Raw genomic sequence first — 20,801 nt, 5'->3', positions numbered from 1 at the left:
ACGAGTGCCGTAATTATTATTATTTCCTCTATCCCTAATCTATTTTAATGTCTGTTTCCCCTGTAGACTGTCAGCTTCTTGTGGGCAGGGTTCATTCATTCAATAGTATTTATTGAGCGCTTACTATGTGCAGAGCACGGTACTAAGCGCTTGGAATGTACAAATCGGTAACAGATAGAGACGGTCCCCGCCCTCTGACGGGCTCACGGTCTAATCGGCGGAGGCGGACGGACAAGGAAAATGGCAATAAATAGAATCGAGGGGAAGAACATCTCATTAAAACATCTAACTCTGTTGGATTGCATTACTACCACTACCAATAATAATAACTGTGGTTATCTGTTGCTGAATTGTACTTTCCAAGCGTTTAGTACAGTGCTCTGCACACAGTAAGTACTCAATGAATACGACCGAATGAATGAATGGTATTTGTTAAATGCTTACTGCGCGCCAGGCACTGTTCTAAGCACTGGGGTGGTTACAAGCAAATCAGGTTGTCAATCCCCATTTCACAGAGGAGATAACTGAGGCCCAGAGAAGTCAAGTGCCTTGCCCAACGTCACACAGCAGACAAGTGGCGGAGCCGGGACTAGAATCCATGACCTTCCGACTCTCGGGCCCGTGCTCTATCCACTACGCCATGCTGTAATCTGATACAATACAGTCCCGACTGCTCTGCCTACAGTAAGCGCTTAATAAATATCACTGAATGACTATTGATTATCCTGCTTTCCGCTTTTATGGATTCATTCTTCCTACTCCTTCTCGGTTCCCCCTTGGCTTTGGTCTTCTCTGCCGTAGCCGTGAGGAGGAAAACAATTCACTCCAGCTCTGTGAAAGGTCAGTGTGTCTGTTTGGCCTTTCCCCAGTGCTCTGGCCTCTAGTAGTAGTAATAATCATAATAATTATGGCATTTGCTAAGCGCTTACTATGTGCAAAGCGCTGTTCTAAGCGCTGAGGAGGCTGCAAGGTTGTCCCCTGTGGGGCTCACAGTGTTCATCCCCATTTTCCAGCTGTGGTAACTGAGGCACAGAGAAGTTAAGTGACTTGCCCAAAGTCACACAGCTGGCAAGCGGCCGAACGGGGATTTGAACCCATGACCTCTGACTCCCCGGCCCGTGCTCTTTCCACTGAGCCACGTATTATTTCTCTGTAGCAATAATAGTATTTACTGAGAGTTTACTGTGCGTAGAGCCATGAGGAGATTGATTTGTCCCTAGCATCTAGCACGGTGTTAAGCCCTCAGTAAATATGATTGAGAGAATTAGATATGGACCCTGTTATTGGAAGTGCTCCCAAACTGGCCTCTTCCAACCCAGACTTCTCCCGGTCTCTGAGTGGCCGGGATCTGTGGGACCCAGGTTCTGGACTTTGAGTCCCATTCCTCGAAAGTTTTTTATAAATGAATATTTTTTCCCACCTGATTTTTGGCAGGCTCAACTTCTTGTTCTTCAAAAAAAGGTGTCTTTCTTTGGTTGAATTCAAGTTGCCCCTGCAGAGACAGAGAACATATTCTGTTCAACAAATATCAGTAGTTGAATAAGACTTCAGGAGTTGATTCCCAATCTGAGCCAGCCTGATTTAAAGAATTAATCATTCAAATTTAGACAATCAATCAATCAGCGATGTTTTTGAGGACTCAGGGTGTGCAGAGCACTCTACTAAGTACAGGAGAGAGTATAATATAATAGAGTTGGTAGGAAGGATCCCTGAGTTCAAGGAGATTATTCATTCAGTCATTCGTTCAATAGTATTTATTGAGCGCTTACTATGTGCCGAGCACTGTACTAAGCACTTGGAATGGACAAATCGGTAACAGATAGAGACAGTCACTGCCCTCTGACGGGCTCACGGTCTAATCAGTCTAGATTAGACTAGAGTCTAGAGAAGCAGCGTGGCTCAGTGGAAGGAGCCGGGGCTTGGGAGTCAGAGGTCATGAGTTCGAATCCCAGCTCTGCCACTTGTCAGCTGTGTGACCGTGGGCAAGTCACTTCACTTCTCTGGGCCTCAGTTACCTCATCTGTCAAATGGGGATTAACTGTGAGCCTCACGTGGGACGACCCGATTCCCCTGTATCTCCCCCAGCGCTCAGAACAGTGCTCTGCACATAGTAAGCGCTTAACAAATACCAACATTATTATTAATCGGGGGAGACAGACTCAGTCAGATAGACAACTGAATTTATTGAGAACTCACTGTGCGCTGAAAACCAACCTAAGCACTTGGGAGAGTAAAATATAACAGACACATTCTCTGCCCATAACACGCTTATAGTCTAGAGGGCGAGGCAGGCATCAGTAGAAATAAAACAATTACAGATATAGACCTAGGTGCTGTGGGGATTGCGGGGGGGGGGCGGTGATGAATGATGATAATAATAATAATAATAATAATAATTGTGGTATTTGTTAAACGCTTACCATGTGTCAGGGACTGCACTAAGTGCTGGGGAGGATACAAGCAAATCGTGTTGGACACAGTCTCTGGCCCGCATGGGGCTCACAGTCTTAATCCCCATTTTACAGATGAGGTGACTGAGGCCCAGAGAAGTGAGGTGGCCTGCCCAAGGCCACCCAGAAGACAAGTAGGAGAGCTGGGATTAGAACCCATGACCTTCTGACTCCCGGGCTGGTGCTCTATCCGTTATGCAAAGGGTGAGGCAGAAGGGAGTGGGAGAAGAGGAAAGGAGGGCTTAGGCAGGGAAGGCCTCTTGGAGGAGACGGGCCTTCAATAGGACACAGAAGAAGGGGAGAATAATTGTCCTCACGTGGGACAGCCTGATTACCCTGTATCTACCCCAGCGCTTAGAACAGTGCTCTGCACGTAGTAAGCGCTTAACAAATACCCACATTATTATTATTATTATTATTATTATGAGGAGGGAGGCCATTCCAGATGGAAGCAGGACGTGGGAGAGAAATCTGCAGAAAGATAGACGAGATCAAGGTACAGTGAGACGGTTGACAATGGGCGATTAGGCAATGGCAATCAACTTTCTTGCCGTCGTTCTCGTCCGTCTCCCCCGATCAGACCGTGAGCCCGTCCAACGGCAGGGACCGTCTCTATCTGTTGCCGACTTGTTCATTCCAAGCGCCTAGTCCAGTGCTCTGCACATAGTAAGCGCTCAATAAATGCTACTGAATAAATAAATAAATACTATTGAATTAGGGGAGTGAAGTGTGGGGGCTGGGCTGTAGTAGGAGAGTTGTGAGGTGAGGTAGGAGGGGGCAAGCTGATTGCTTCAAAGCTGATCTAACTGCTATGTTTTCTTTTGGCCCTTGTGATCAGTAGTCCATATCTGAAGTGAGAGAATTTAATTTAGTCTTTAATTCGTATGACAATCTCTGTAAGTGAACTGTACAGTCCAAGCACTTAGTACGGTGCCCCGCACATAGTAAGCACTCAGTAAATACTATTGAATGAATGAATAAGTAACAATTCTTATCAATAACTACTTTGAAAAATGAATAGCTCCTTAGTTATTTAAAAAAAACACCCCAGCTGACTAGCGGGAAGCAACGTGGCTCAGTGGAAAAGAGCCCGGGCTTCGGAGTCAGAGGTCATGAGTTCGACTCCCGGCTCTGCCACTCGTCAGCTGTGTGACTGTGGGCAGGTCACTTAACTTCTCTGTGCCTCAGTTACCTCATCTGTCAAATGGGGATTAACTGTGAGCCTCACGTGGGACGACCCGATTCCCCTGTATCTCCCCCAGCGCTCAGAACAGTGCTCTGCACATAGTAAGTGCTTAACAAATACCAACATTATTATTATTAGTGGCAGAGCCAGGAGTCGAACCCATGACCTCTGACTCCGAAGCCCAGGCTCTTTCCACTGAGCCACGCTGCTTCCCTGTACGATGACATTTGTTAAGCATTAACTATGTACCAAGCACTGTGCTAAGAGCCGGAGTAGATCAAAGGTAATTAGGTTGTCCCATGTGAGGCTCACAGTCTTCATCCCCATTTTACAGATGAGGTAATTGAGGCACAGAGAAGTGAAGTGACTTGCCCAAGGTCACACAGAAGACAAGTGGTAGAGCCAGGGTAAGAACCCACATCCTCTGACTCCCAAGCCCGGGCTTTTTCCACTAAGTCACGTTGCTTCTCTGCTTCCCTTCAGTCGCGCAGTTTCACTGCAATGGGGAAGTTCCTGGGTCCGTTCCAATGCACTGAAATTTAAGATCCTAGAGGGTAGGGATCATGCCCATTTTTCTGGACTCTCTAAGTGCTTAGTACAGTGCTCTGCACACACTAGACACTCAGTAAGTACCACCAATTGATTTTTTAAAAAATGATATTTGTTAATCACTTATGTTCCAGGCACTATAGTAAATTCTGGGGTAGATAAAAGATAATCAGGCAGTCCGTGTCCCACATGGGGCTCACAGCCTTAATCCCCATTTTACAGATGGGGTAACTGAGGCCCAGAGAAGTGAAATGATCTGCCCCAAGTCACACAGCAGACAAGTGGCAGAGCCAGGATTAGAACCCCGATCCTCTGACTCCCAGGTTCACGAGTCCCACGCTGACTGACCGACTGATTGATTCTGGGCCCCTCTGGCAGTACACTCAATCAGTCAGTAGTATTTACTGGGCGCTTACTAAGCACTTGGGAATGTACAAGACAACCGAGTTGGTAGTGGAAAAGAGCCTGGGCTTCGGAGTCGGAGGTCATGAGTTCGACTCCCGGCTCTGCCACTTGTCAGCTGTGTGACTGTGGGCAGGTCACTTAACTTCTCTGTGCCTCAGTTCCCTCATCTGTAAAATGGGGATTAATTGTGAGCCTCACGTGGGACGACCTGATTACCCTGTATCTCCCCCAGCGCTTAGAACAGTGCTCGGCACATAGTAAGCGCTTAACAAATACCAACGTTATTATAGACGTGATCCCTTCCCGCAAATAATTTACAATCTGCAGTGGGAGGCAGACATGAAAATAGATTAGGGAGATGGGAAATAGTAAAGCATACGAATATTTGCATAAATATTGTAGCATGGCAGAGTGGATAGAACAGGGCCTAAGAGTCAGAAGGTTGTGGGTTCTAATCCCAGCTCTTCCACTTGTCTGCCGTGTGATCTCGGGCAAGTCACTTCATTTCTCTGTGACTCAGTTACCCCGTCCATAAAATGGGGATTGGGACTGTGAGCCCCATGTGGGACAGGGACTGTGTCCAACTCGATTTGCTCGTGTCCACCCCGGAGCTTAGTACAGTGCCTAGCACACAGTAAGGACGTGGGAACAAATACCACAATTATTATTATTATTATTATTTATCAAAGTGCTTAAGGGCTTCACGGGAAAAAGCATAGTTGATGGTGAGGCGACGACAGAGAGGGGAACTAGAGGACTTAGTTCGGGAGGGCCTCTCGGTGGAAATGTGATCTTGAAGGTGGGAAAAGGTGGTGGACTTGTGGATGTGAAGGAGGAGGGAGTCTTAGGCCTGAGGAAAAATGGGGGCAAGACTGGTTCTACCTAGAATGATACGTCTCGCACAGTTTCTTCTTTCTCAACACTGGTGGAGGAGAATATTCCTTTAAGAAGGAGTGACTTGGAAACTCTGAGAAAGTCAGCAGAAGCCCTTGAATGGGATTAAATGATGTAAAGAAAAAAGAAGATTGTCACTGGGGTGTCATTGGCTAGCTTGGTGGGTTGAACTCTCTCAGGGACAGCTTAACAGTTTTCTCTCTAGCTCTGATTCATCTATCAGCACTTCCTCAGCACTTTTATATAAGCAGCAATTCAACCCTACAATCACTCTCTTCTCTCGACCGAAATATTTGAAAATATTGTACATCCTTCTTCACAGATAGAGGGCAAACTCCTTCTAGACAGACACTCTGTCTCTTCTCTTTTTTGAACTTCCCAGACTGTTGTTACACTAGAAGGCAAACCCCTCGAGGGCAAGAATTAATTAGATCTACCCACCCTATTGTATCGTACTCTCTCAAGCACTTGGTAATAATAATTATAATGATAATAGTATTTGTCAAGCACTCCCTACGTGCCAGACACTGTACTAAGCGCTGTTGTGGATACAAGCAAATAGGGTTGGACCCAGTCCCCATCCCATAAGGGGCTCACAGGCTCATTAAGTACTATTCGTTTTTCTACTAAAAGAATACTTTATTGTTAAGTAAAACAAGCATTACCCAGATTAACCCTAGGCATTGATGTTCAGTCATATAAAGAAGAGACGATTACTTATTTGCAATATTATCTGATTGCCTTTCAGGGTCCCAGATGGCATAGCTGATTCTGTTGCGGCCATTGTTGTGGAAAAATTGTGTTACTCCATGTGGCTTGTTACCTTTTGAACATGGAGAATCAATTTAGTCTGTCCTCCGGTGAGGTATCTGTGGCTGTTGTCTTAATCCAGTTGCTATTTGTAGCACTATCTCTGTTTCATAGGCAAGAAGACCTTTATCTTTGATTCATCTCCCCGCTGGCTGACATTCATTCATTCATTCAATAGTATTTATTGAGCGCCTTACTATGTGCAGAGCACTGTACTAAGCGCTTGGAATGAACAAGTCGGCAACAGATCACATGTTCACATCACATCACATCTGTGATCACATCACAGATCACATCACAACAGATGACATCCTCATCTCTACTCTTTGCCCTGTGCTCCCTGTCTAAAATGGCATTTCATGGTATCTGTTAAGCAGCTCCTATGTGCCGGGCAGATAGATGCTGTAGATACTGGGCAGAGTCTGTGTCCCACATGGGGCTCACAGTCTTAATCCCCATTTTACAGATGAGGAAAACGAGGCACAGAGACGTTAAGTGGCTTCCCAAGGTCACAGAGCAAGAAATTGGCAGAGCTGAGATTAGAGCTCAGGTCCTCTGATGTCCAGGACTGTGCCCTCTCTACTAGGCCATGCTGCTTTCCCACAAAAACATGTTCATATTTCTCTCCCTGTAGTTAGAGTAGCCCCCGAAGGAACTAGTGAATACCTATGGAAGACGCTCTTTCAAAGAGGAACCAAGAATATAATCTAAACTGGGTTTTTCAGACACCACTCTTTCCCAGTTCTCCTCTTACATCTTTGGGTTCTCCATCTCTGTTCTTTTTCCCACTCCTCCTCAGACTCTCAGCCCCTATGTTTTCCCTTGAGGCCCTGTTCTGAGTCCCACCATTCTAAAAAACAAGGATAATAATAATGATAATAATACTCTTGGTATTTCTTGAGCATTTACTATTTATTATCTCCTCCTACCTTACCTCGCTGCTCTGCACAAGCTTCACTCCTCTAGCACCGACTTTCTCGTTGAACCTCGCTCTCGTCTATCTCGCCGTCACCTCTTTCCCCACGTCCTGCCTCTGGCTTGAAACTCCCTCCCCTTCGTATCTGTCGGGCCACCACTCTCTCTACCTTCACAGCCCTCCTCAATCACATCGTCTCCGTCAGGCCTCCTCCGACCGAGCTCTCATTTCCTCCGTTTCCCCTCCCTTCTATGTCATCTCTGGGCTTGGATCTGCAACCTTTAAGGACTCACCCCTCCCTCAGCCCCAAAGTATTTTTGCTTATCATCATTTACTCTCTCATTTCCCCTAATTTGTAGTTCATTTCTGAGTGGTCTGTAAGCTCCTTATGGAGCTTATGCTTCATGTCTACTGACTCTGTCATATTTTACTCTTCCATGGGCTTAGCACAGTGCCTTGCACACAGTAGACACTCAGTAAATACTCTCGATCGATCAACTGAAGACTTCAGTGCCGGTCTGTCCTTAATAATGATGGAATCTGTTAAGCGCTTACTATGTGCCAAGCACTGTTCTAAGATCTGGTGTCGATACAAGGTAATCAGGCTGGCCCATGTGGGGCTCACAGTTTTCGTCCCCATTTTACAGGTGAGGTAACTTAGGCACAGAGCAGTTAAGTGACTTGGCCAGTCACACAGCTGGCAAGTGGCAGAGGCGGAATTAGAACCCACGACCTCTGACTTCCAAGACCGTGCTCTTTCCACTAAGTCACGCTGCTTCTCCTTGTACGTAGTTGACAGAGGTACGCTATGTTGCCTGTGTGTTGCCGGCTACACGAGATAATCTATCGCTTGGCTTATGGAAATGGGCCGAACGAAAAGATTTCGGCATATCGATTCATGGCATCTGCTGAGGGCATTCTGATACCCTATCATTTCCACATCAACAAAAGGAGGCGAAAATAACCCAGTCATGGCTATTGCGGCAATCAGCCCAGACCTCATTGGGCACCAATCAATCGTTCAGTGGTTTTTATTGAGAGTTTACTATGTACAGAGCCCTGTACTAAGCGCCTGGGAGAGCACAATACATCAGAATTGGCTGACACATTCTGGGCCCGCAAGGAGCTTATAGTCGAGTGGGGGAATCAGACATTATTATGAATAAATATTGCAGTGATAACTACCCAGTTTCTTGCCATATAAACATCTATCCAAGCAATTGTTATTTACTGAAAGCATTCATTCATTCAGTTGTATTCATTAAGGCCTTACTGTGTGCAGAGCACTGTTCTAAGCGCTTGGGAAAGTATAATACAATAAACAGTGATATTCCCTGCCCACAACAAGCTCACAGTTTAGAGGTGGGGAGACAGACATCAAAGCAAATAAATAAAATTACAGATATATGCATAAGTTCTGTGGGGGGCGGGGAGAGGAAAAGGAGCAAGTCAGGGCGACGCAGAAGGGAGTGGGAGATGAGGAAAAGTGAGGCTTAGTCTGGGAAGGCCTCTTGGAGGAGATGTGCCATCGATAAGGCTTTGAAGAGGGGATCAAGCTGGTTAAAATGATCCTGTCCCTGCATGAATCGGTTTGACTAACGGTACCATCATAGTTCAGTAGAATCATTAATACAGTAATTTATCATCAAAATGAAGGGTTTAGCATAATGATAATAACTGTGGTATGTATAGAGGTTTTGCTCTGTGCAAAGCACAAGGGTAAGTACAAAATAATCAGGTCAAATAAAGTCTCTGTTCCATATGGGGCTTACACTATGAGGGGGGAATGAAGAGGTATCTTATAGCCATTTTACAGATGAGGAAACTGAGGCCGAGAAAGGTTAAGTGATTTCTTCAAGGCCAGTGGTGGAATTGGGATTAGAATTCATGTTCTCTACCTCACAGTTCCTTGATCTTTCATTCATTCATTCAATCGTATTTATTGAGTGCTTACTGGGTGCGAAGCACTGTACTACGCGCTTGGGAGAGTACACTAGCACAACAGACAAATTCCTGCCCACTACGAGCTACTTGGTTATACGGAACATTGATTCACTTTGAACCCCCACAGTTCTCTTGTCAGGTATAGTACCTTTTCTCTTCGGATAATGTACTCCTGCTACTGCTCCTTTGTATCATTTGAATTCTTGCAATTAATAGATATCATTTAGAAATCAAGTTACTGGCTAAATTAATCAGAGAAATATATTTGAAAAATGATAATTATGAAATTTGTTAAGCAATTACTCTGTGTTAATCACTGGAATAGATACAAGATAATCAGATCAGAGAAGTCTCGGTCCCTCACGGGGTTTACAATCCAATTAAATTAAAATAACATTAAAGTCAGAAATGCAATGTTGAGAAAAACTGTCTGAAACGAAGAAAAGTTAACTAAAATGAAGGTGCGTGTATTAAGTCTTTAGAACATCATTTGAATTAATATCTCAATCATTAAAAATTGGGGGAAGTATCTACATTATTGCGAACAGTGATCTTTGTCTTCCAACTTTATGTTGAATTGATTTCTTAGTTTTAATATATCTTCTAATTCATTACAGGACATCTGGGTATTTTCAAATGAGCGTCAAACCTTAAAAGAGCAAATAGTCTAGATAATTTTTCAATAGAGTGGGAGTTATTTTATAATATTTAAAATTTTGATTGTTTTGTTGGATTAGTTTGAATTTGTCATTTGAATGAATTCATTGAATAGCCTTTAAAAATATCTTCTAGCAACATCTTTCTTGTGGTTGTTATGAACAAAGATGTTATCCTTGAAATCAATCCCAGAATTCGGTCCGAAAGAGAAGAAAGCTTGAGTGATTAGCAGGAGAAAGTGAGTCATTTTTTGCGTGGCCTAGCTACCTAACCTTGGGAAAAAGAACTCAACTTTTCCAGACAGATATTCCATCTGTTAATCTGGTCGTAATGGTACATTTACTGTAGCTTTATAAGTAAATACAAAAAATTTATAAGGCCACAAAAATTTTATACCCACTGTCCTTCCTGCAGGTTACAGCATTTACCATCCAGATGCTGTAGTAAAAATAAACAAAATCATCATTTTTACAACTTATCTGCCACAGATGATTGCTCATCCTCTTCCTATGGGAAAGGGGACAATCTCACAACCCTGTTGGTTGTCCAAAAGATTTAGTAAACATTGATGTCAGTGACCAAAATAATAATCATGGTTTTATTAAGTGTTTACTGCGTGGTAAGTGCTGGGCAAAGCACTGAGGAAAATGGGAGTTCAGTCCGATCAGACGACGTCCCCGTTCTGTGTAAGGCTTGCAATTTGAGAGCAGGAATCTTTCTACATTTTGCTGAAGAGGAAACAGTTCCAGGGAGTATAAGAGGTTTGTCTGAAGACACACAGCTGGAAAGGCTAAGACTAGAACTCAGGGATAATAATAATAATAACAATAATAGGCAGTCACATTTATTAACCGCTTACCGTGTGCCGAGCACTGTACTAAGCACTTAGGAGAGTACAATACAGTGATAAACAGAAACATTCCCTGTCCACAACGGCTTACAGTATAGAGGGGGCTTGTAATAATGTTAGTAATAATAATAATAATGGTATTTGTTAAGCACTTTCTATATATAAAGCGTTGTCCTAGGCATTGGGGTAGATACATTGGGGTAGGGAAGCAGCGTGGCTCAGTGGAAAGAGCACGGGCTTTGGAGTCAGGGCTCATGAGTTCGAATCCCAGCTCTGCCACTTGTCAGCTGTGTGACTGTGGGCGAGTCACTTAACTTCTCTGTGCCTCAGTTCCCTCATCTGTAAAATGGGGATTAAGATTGTGAGCCCCACGTGGGACAACCTGATTCCCCTGTGTCTACCCCAGCGCTTAGAACAGTGCTCGGCACATAGTAAGCGCTTAACAAATACCAACATCATCATCATCATCATCATCATCAGATACGAGATAATCAGAATAGACCCAATCCTATTCTTACCTGAGGATCATTGCTGAGTAGAAGGGAGAGTTCAATATCAAATTCTGGACTTGCCCAAGGTCACACAATGGGCAAGTGGTGAAATTAGAATGACAATCCAGGGTTTCCTCCCCCCTGCCCTGGGTTCTTTCCATTAGCGCCTCACCAAATGGGGATTCAATGAATGTGGTATTTTTTAAGCACTTACTGTGTGTCAGACTCTGGCGTAGATACAAGGCAGTTGGGTTGGACACAGTCCCCGGCCCATTTGGGGCTCACAGTCTTAATCCCCATTTTATAGATGAGGTACCTGAGGCACAGAGAGGTAAAGTGACTTGCCTAAGGTCACACAGCGGAAAAGTGGTGGAGCCGGGATGAGAATCTGGGTCGTTCTGACTCCCAGGCCTGCACTCTATCCACCAGGCCGTGCCAAATGCTACTGTGAGAAGCAGCATGTGTTCATGGAAAGAGCCCGAGCTTGGGAGTCAGAGGTTGTGGGTTCTAATCCCGGCTCCGTCACTTGTCAGCTCTGTGACTTTGGGCAAGTCATTTCACTTCTCTGGGCCTCAGCTACCTCCTCTGTAAAATGGGGATTAATACTCTGAGCCCCACGTGGGACGACCTAATGACCTTGTATCTACCTTAGTGCTTAGAACAGTGCTTGGCACATAGTAAGCGCTTAACAAATACCATAATCATTATTATTATTATTATTACTGTAACTACTACTATTGCTATTACTATTACCATCAGTATCGCTACCGTAGATACAGGTTAATCAGGTTGGGCACAGTCCCTGTCCCCACATTCTAAGTAGGAGGGGGGAGGATTTAACTCCCATTTTACAGATGAGGTGACTGAAACACAGAGAAGGGAAGGTTCTTGCCCGAGGTTGTTCAGGAGACACGTGGCACAGCTGGGATTAGAACCCAGGTCCTTCTGATTCCCAGGCCCATGCTCCATCCACTAGGCCACGCCGCCTAAACAGTAAATACTGCTGCGGGCTAATGTCAGTTGGAGGAGTGCACAAATAACGACGGTTAGATCGATCGCCGTTGTTTTCCAGCGAGAGAACGACACTGAAAAGACTAAACAGGGAAGAGTCCTACCTAAATCACGCCATGCTACAGGCCCCAAATTCACGCTGAAGAATGGTGAAGATTAGAGAAACTAGAGGTTTCTGGATCAGAGTAACAGATTCATTCCCGCCCCGTGAGACAATACCGCTATTCAAACTGACCAGTAAGGTACAGTATGCGCTTGTATCTATGAACGCGAGTGTAATCTGCCCATCCGGAATTCCCGCAATGAAAGCAGCTCTATCTAACGTCCTCGGGATGAAAGAGATGGAAACTATGTCTAAAGAAAAGCAGAGAATGATGATAAGGCATCTCAGAGGAAATGGAAATTGCAGTTTGATGCTACATGGTACTAATCCATCCGGTTTTTTTTCTGCAATCATCAAAATGGATCATTAATAACATTATATACGGCCCTTTTTAGTCACAGGGTACATGCATTGGAATAATTCACAGCCTTAGCCCTGCCAACTTGATTGCTGGCTGCAGGGGCCTTTATTTAGTTGAGTTTTCCCCTTCTACCGAAGGGCGTGCAGGTTTAGCTCGGCAGGACTGCACGGGGGCAAAGGTGTTCTAGATGTACACAAATCACCGTCCTGTTCCAGTTTATGAAAACATTTCTGCATCCAGCCTTATGTCTTCACCTTACATACCATCTTAATAGAGAAAATAGCCTGACGGCATACAGGATGTTGACCTTTTTGTGTACTTTCTGTGGCCCGGACTGTGGATCTTGCATTGGTCTTTCCAGCCACACACGTGCCGACAGGTGGATTTTGCCATCAGCGATGCCTTTTTCGAATACTAAGGGCAACTACATTTTTTTGTGTGTGTGTAGGACAACTACACGTATGTGTGAATGTCTATGTGTGGTGGGGAATGTGTCTCCCAACTCTTGTACTGTACTCTCCCAAGTCCTTAGTGCTCCCAAGTGCACATAATAATGCTGGCATTTGTTAAGCGCTCTCACTATGTGCAGAGCACTGTTCTAAGCGCTGAGGTAGATACAGGGTAATCAAGTTGTCCCACGTGAGGCTCCCAGTTTTAATCCCCATTTTACAGATGAGGGAATTTAGGCCCAGAGAAGTGAAGTGACTTGCCCACAGTCACACAGCTGACAAGTGGCGGAGCCGAGATTCGAACCCATGACCTCCGACTCCCAAGCTCGGGCTCTTTCCACCGAACCACGCTGTAAGCCCTCAAGGAATACAAGCGATCGATGGAAATATATAATACACGGATATGCATGTACATATACATATAATAGTAATGGTATTTGTTAAGTGCCTACTATGTGCCGAGCACTGTTCCAAGCACTGGGGTAGATAGGAGGTAATCAAGTCGTCCCACGTGGGGCTCACAGTCTTAATCTTCATTTTACACGAGGTAAGTGCGGCACAGAGAAGCCGAGCGACTTGCCCAAAGTCACACAGCTAAGTGGCGGAGCGGGATTGGAACTCATGACCTCTGACTCCCAAGCCCGGGCTCTTTCCGCTAAGCCGTGCTGCTTCTCTCTCTGTCTCTCTCTCTGTCTCTCTCTATTTGTGTGCATATGTATATTACCACTAATAATTATGGTATTTGGAAAACATTTACTGTGTGCCAAGCACTGTTCTAAATGCTGGGGAACATACAAGTTATTCAAGTCGGGCACAGTCCCTTTCCTACATGGGCCTCAGACTTTATCATCTATCTCTCTCTCTATGCGTGTGCACCTTATTTACGCACACAGTAAGAAGTGGGCAAGTCACTTCACTTCTCTATGCCTCCCTCCCTCCGTCTGCTCTTCCCCCTTCCCCTCCCCACAGCACCTGTGCATATTTGTATATATTATCGATTACTCTATTTTATTAATGAGGCGTATATATCTATGATTCTATTTATCTTGATGGTATTGATGGCTACTTGTTTTGTTTTGTTGTCTGTCTTCCCCTTTTAGACTGTGAGCCCGCTGTTGGGCAGAGATCGTATCTGTTGCCAAATTGACCATTCCAAGCGCTCAGTACAGTGCTCTGCACCTAGTAAGCGCTCAAAAAGTACGAGGGAATGAATGAATGAATGCCCCAGTTCCCTCCTCTGTAAAATGGGGATTAAGTCCGCGAGCCCAACGTGGGACAGCCTGATTACCTTGTATCTACCTCAGCGCTTAGAACGGTACTTGGCACGTAGTAAGTGCTTAACAGATACCATCATTATTAGCGTGGCTCCGTGGCAAGAGCCCGGGCTGGGAAGTCACAGGTCGTGGGTTCGAATCCCAACTCGGCCATCTCTCAGTTGTGTGACCTTGGGCAAGTCACTTACCTTCTCTGGGCCTCAGTTCCCTCATCTGGAAAATGGGGTTAAAACTGTGAGCCTCACGTGGGACGACCCGATCACCTTGTATCCCCTCCCAGAGCTTAGAACGGTGATTTGCACGGAGTAAGCGCTTACTAAATACCACCATTATTATGATTCATTCGATCACTTTTATTGAGCGCTTCCTGTGGCAGAGCACTGTACTAAGACCCTAGAAGAGGACATTCCAAGTGCTTAGTACAGTGCTCTGCACACAGTAAGTGCTCAATAAATACGATGGAATGAATTAATTAACAATAAAGAAACACATTCCCCTCCGGCAACAAGCTTACCTTACACAAGAGGGGAGACTTTTTTTTTATCATAATATTCAGTTTTAAGAGCTTTATCAGGTAAACAGTATTTCTTAGCAATACTTTTGAAGTAGTCAAATTAAAAAAAAATCTAATAGAGTAAATTAGAAAACATTTTGTGATTTTTTAATATTTAAATCCCACCAAGCGTAATACCAATTTTGAATGTGTTCAGGGCAAAATAATTAATTAACCAAAAATAATGGAAGGTAGTCATTTATTAAGTCCTTCAAACACTTTTTTTTTTTGCTTTCCCCTTTGTCAGGGGATGTAGATTTTAATAGCATCCCCATGGATATCATAAACAAATCTAATAGCAACAGTAAATTGTTCTTTATTCTTGAATGGATTTTTTCATAACAAAATTTAATTTATAGCTTGTCATGCTTGAAAGATCCTGAATATTTAATAGAAACAACTGAAAAAAAAGCAATACGCTTAGAATGAAATCTTGGATTTTAAAGAGAAACCCAATAAAGATTTCAACTGCAATTCTAAAAGAGAAATTAGAACTCTGGTACCCTTTCCTCAAATGAGGGAGCAAATGTCCTTATATAGGCACTTCCAACCCTTAATAATGACAGTGATAACATTGGCGTCTGTTTTAACACTTTGGGCCAAGGACTGTGCTAAGCACTGGGGTAGGTACAAGACAGTCAGCTCGGACACAGTCCCTGACCCACGAGGGTTTCACAATTTGGGAGAACAATTATACTTGCTCCACTTTCCAGATGAGGAAATTGAGGCACAGAGAATCAGTCAATCAGTCAATGGTATTTATTGGGTGCTTACTGTGTGCCGAGCACTGTACTAAGCATTTGGGAGAGCACAGTAAAGCAGCGCAGTTAGAAGCAGCATGGCCTAGTGGACAGAGTACGGCCCTGGGTATGAGGATATAGTGGATTCTAATCCCTGCTCTGCAGCTTGTCTATTGTGTGACCTTGGACAAGTCACTTCCCTTCTCTGTGCCTCAGTGACCTCATCTGTAAAATGGGGATTGAGACTGTGAGCCCCACGTGAGACAGGGACTGTGACCAACCTGATTTGCTCATACCCACCTTAGGACTTGGTACGGTGCCTGACACGTAGTAAGCGCTTGAGTAATTTTGATTCATCTTAACACTATTTTCATGTTTCTGTGGGTGTCAGAACAGTGACTGTAGACTACACTAGGTCAGAGTTGGTCTATCAGGGGAAATCTGATTCCTCGATTAGTCAATCCATTATCTGATCGGTGATATTTATCAAGTGCTTACTTGTGTGCAGAGAATAATCATCCTGGTATTTGTTAAGCGCTTACTAGGTGCAGAGCACTGTTCTAAGTGCTGGGGTAGATACAGGATCATCAGGTTGTCCCACTTGAGGCTCACAGTTAATCCCCATTTTACAGATGAGGTAACTGAGGCACAGAGAAGTGAGGTGACTCGCCCACAGTCACACAGCTGCCAAGTGGCAGAACCGGGAGTCGAACCCATGACCTCTGACTCCGAAGCCCAGGCTCTTTCCACTGAGCCGCGCAGAGAATTGTACTAAGCACTTAGAAGAGTACGTGCGAAAGAGCCGATAGATACATTCCCCGTCCACGAGGAACTAAGGGTCTAAATTATTCCTCCTCTAGCTGCATTTTCAGGTAGCTGACAACATAAAAGCCAAGTTCTCTCATTTCTTTTAACCTACATCTTGATATTTATTAAAGCAACCACAAGAGTCTTTTTGCACAAACTTAGAGCCGAATGTAGGAATGAAAATAAAATATACTCTTGTTTCAGGTATTTTTGTTTGTCTCTACCTTCCGGACCCTCTGAAGAATTGCCAACTACTTTTAAGAGGCAATTAAACTGAGATGAAAAGAATATTTTGGATTCACCTCATTGTATCTGGCTAAATGTAGCTCCCAGTCTATCTCGTCAGAAAGTGGAAATAGGTGAACTCTACATCCAGTGGTTTGCACTGGATCCTCGTCTGTCAGTGTGCAAAAATCATTAGACCGATGTCAAGATCGCTGTGGGCAGGGAATGTGTCCTGTCTATTGTTGTATTGTACTCTCCCAAGCGCTTAGTACAGCGCTCCCCACACAGTAAGTGCTCAGTAAATACCACTGATGAATGAGTAATGATCAGAAAATCTCTCTGGGAGCATCTGTGCAGTTGTTCCTGCCAACGGAAGACAGGCTGATTGATGCTTTTGTTTTCTTAAATGGCATCTGTTGGGTGCTTATGATGTGCCAGGCAATATAATAATAATAATGTGGGTATTTGTTAAGCGCTTACTCTGTGCAGAGCGCTGTTCTAAGCGCTGGGGTAGATACAGGGTCGTCGGGTTGTCCCACGTGAGGCTCACAGTAAATCCCCATTTTACAGATGAGGTCGCTGAGGCACAGAGAAGTGAAGTGACTCGCCCACAGTCACGCGGCCGACAAGTGGCGGAGCCGGGATTCGAACCCATGACCTCCGACTCCAAAGCCCGTGCTCTTTCCACTGAGCCACGCTGCTTCTCTTTTATCAAGCGCTTACTTTGGGCAGAGCACTGTACGAAGTGCTTGGGAGAATACGTCAGAATTAGCGGACACATTCCCTGCTCATAACGAGCTTACAGTCTAGAGGGGGAGACATTAATGTGAATAAATAATTTCTAATATATACTTTAAAGATATGTGCATAAGTGCTGTGGTTGGGAGAGGCGAGAATACCAAATGTCCAAAGGTGGCAGATTGTGGTGCCTAACAGATGACACAAGTGTTTAGTACAGTGCCCTCCGCACTGAGTGCTAAATAAATATCACTGATGGATTGAAGCAGTACGGCCTAGTAGATAGAGTATGGGCCTGGGAGTCAGAAAAGACCTGGATTCTAATCCTGGGTCCATCATGTGTCTGCTGTTTGATCTTGGGAAAATCACTTCACTTCTCTGGGCCTCACTTCCCTCATCTGTAAAATGGGGATTAAGCGTTTGAGAGCTCGTCGGGAGCGGGGGATGTGTTTGTTTATTGTTATATTGTACTCTCTCAAACGCTAAGTACAGTGCTCTGCACACAGTAAACACTCAATAAATACAATCGAATGAAAGAATGAATGAATGACTGGGACTGTGAGCCCCACGTGAGACGGGGACCGTGTCCAACCCCATTTACTTGAATCCACCCCCGCATTTAGTACAGAGCCTGTCACATAGTAAGTGCTTAACAAATAACATAATTGTTACTATTCTGCACCATACCTCCTCCCGTAATATTGCTATTTAAGAATAATGTTGGTATTTGTTGAGCGCTTACTATGTGCAGAGGACTGTTCTACGCGCTGGGGTAGACACAGGGGAATCAGGTTGTCCCACGTGGGGCTCACAGTCTTAACCCCCATTGTACAGATGAGGTCACTGAGGCCCAGAGAAGTGAAGTGACTCGCCCACAGTCACACAACTGACAAGTGGCAGAGCCGGGATTCGAACCCATGACCTCTGACTTGGAGATTCCATTTAGCATACCCGGAGGTGCTCCGAGCACGTTGGTCCTCGGAGAGCTAGCCACCCGGAGACCCAACAGAGACAGATAATAAAAACTTAGATTCATGAGGCATCTTCCTTTCTAGGGAAGCTCAATCATCTGCACCAATATCATCTCCGGCATCCTCTCTCTATGGCTGAGGATGCTGGGCCAGACTTAAAAGCTCCTCTTGGCCAGGGAGGAAAATCAAGGCCTCAAGGTAGTCAGTGTCACTGTAACTCACCCAGAGCCCTCTTCCCCTAGCTTTCCTCCCAACTGCACTGGCTTGGTTTGTCCCGAAAGAACCTCCGACCAACAGCAGGCTCTGTTTTCCTTGAAGAAAAAGTCACATTTATTTTACTCTCACGTGTGACTACGACTTGCTTTTTGGTCTGACAGCAGCAGCTTGGCTTAGTGGAAAGAGCATAGGCTTGGGAGCCAGAGTCGTGGGTCCTGATCTCGGCTCCGCCGCTCGTCAGCTGTGTGACTTTGGGCAATTCGCTTAACTTCTCCGTGCCTCAGTGACCTCATCTGTAATCTGGGGATTAAGACTGTGAGCCCCACTTGGGACAACCTGATTACCTCGTATGTACCCCGGCAATTAGAACAGTGCTTGACACGCAGTAAGCGCTTAACGAATACCATCATTATTATATCAAGGCACTTCGTTTTATATGCATAATAATATATATTATATTATATATATATGGAATTACAATTATATTATATATGAAATGCGTATAATATTGATATATTATATAAATAGCTAGTATTCAATTATGCTTTCATTTACCTTGTCATTTGGGGATTATGCTCAAACTAAGTGAAAGAGTCTCACATTCAGAGAATAAAAACGATCACCTACTGTAAATTATTGTGGAGTCCGTCTCGCGTTAGAATGTAAGCTCACTGAGGTCAGGGATGGCGTCTAACTTAATTCTCCTCTTTTCCCTCCTAAACACCTGATGATCATAATAATGATGACAATGACAATGATATTTGTTAAGCACCGCCTATGTCCCCTTTCAGGATCGTACCTGGGGAGTTCTACCAGTCTCTACCAGTCTTGGCTAAGGGAGGGAGAATCAAACAGAGGCGTACCCGTTTCCATTCCCGGCTTGGCCAGTGGCTAGCGAGTGGAGGGCAATCTCCGACAGGTCAAAACTCCCCCTTGCTGGGCAGCAGGGGCACGGGTCAGAGTCGAGAGTGGACGGTCGAGTTTACTGAGCGGAAGAAGACAGTGGTAAACCACTTCCGTATTTTCACCGGGAAATCTCTGTGGATCCACTACCGGAAGGATTGCAGATGGAGATGGGGAGTTCTGGGAGAGATGTGTCCATGGAGTTGCTATGAGTCGGAAACGACTCGAAAGAGTAAGACAAGACAAGACCTCCTACGCTCCAAGCACCAAACTCAGCGCTGGGCTGGGTAAATATAACTACTTATCTGTATGCTTACTAATCTTGGTGTCATTCTTGATTCCGCTCTCTCATTCACCCCAAATATCCAATCTGTCGCCAAATCCTGTCGGTCTCACCTTCACAACGTTGCCGAGATCTGCCCTTTCCTCTCCATCCGCACCACTACCGCGTTAGCATAGGTCACTCATCCTAACCCGATTGAATAACTGCATCAGCCTCCTTTCCGACCTCCCAACCTCCTACCGCTTCCCACTTCAATCCATACTTCACTCTGCTGGCCCATTTATCTTTCTACAGAAATGTTCAGGTCACGTCACCCCCCCACCCCCCTCAGAAATTTCCAATGGATGCCCGTCAACCTCCGCATCAAACGAAAGCTCCTCACTATTGGCTTTAAAGATCTCCATCGCCTTGCCCCTTCCTACCTCACCTCCCTTTTCTCCTTCTACATCCCATCCCACACATTCTGCTCCTCTGGTGCTAACCTTCTCACTGTGCCTCCATCTCTCCCGTTTCACCTCCAACCCCTGGCCCTCTGGCCTAGAACTCCCTCCTTCCTCAAATCCACCAATTACTCTTCCCCCCTTCAAAGCCCTATAGAAGGCACACCTCCTCCAAGACGCCTTCCCAGACTAAGTCCCCTTTTCCTCAACTCCCCCTCCCTTCCGCGTCACCTCAGCTTGCTCCGTTTGCTCTTCACCCTACAGCTTGTATGCATATGTGTATATATCTATAATTCTATTTATAATGACTCCTGTTTACTTGTATTGATGTCCGCCTCTCCCCGTTTAGACTGTGAGCCCGTTGTGGACAGGGAACGTCTCTCTTCATTGCTATATTGTACTTTCCAAGTGTTAGTAGGGTGCTCTGCACACGTTAAGCTCTCAATGAATATGATTGAACGTGAATACGAATATAGTTTTCCTTTTTACGTACATATCTGTATAGGTAGGCCTATTACATTTGCACCTATCCTTTATATTAGAAAACACACTGTAAGTACCTTATCGAATCCATC

At 44.8% G+C, this 20,801-nt stretch overlaps 1 protein-coding gene across 1 annotated transcript in view; it reads right to left on the bottom strand.

Moving 5' to 3' along the window:
* CLNK (cytokine dependent hematopoietic cell linker) overlaps positions 1-20,801 on the bottom strand; it is a 208,208-nt gene that overhangs the window by 120,928 nt on the left and 66,479 nt on the right. The window contains exon 3 of the mRNA XM_039911666.1: positions 1,421-1,492. The gene's annotated coding sequence lies outside the window, so the exon portion shown is untranslated. The remainder of the gene's footprint in view (positions 1-1,420; positions 1,493-20,801) is intronic.

This window comes from Ornithorhynchus anatinus, chromosome 4 (genome assembly GCF_004115215.2).
Source record: "Ornithorhynchus anatinus isolate Pmale09 chromosome 4, mOrnAna1.pri.v4, whole genome shotgun sequence".
Taxonomy (NCBI): Eukaryota; Metazoa; Chordata; class Mammalia; order Monotremata; family Ornithorhynchidae; genus Ornithorhynchus; species Ornithorhynchus anatinus.
Note: the sequence above shows the minus strand (reverse complement) of the source record. Positions and strands in the feature narration are given on the sequence as shown.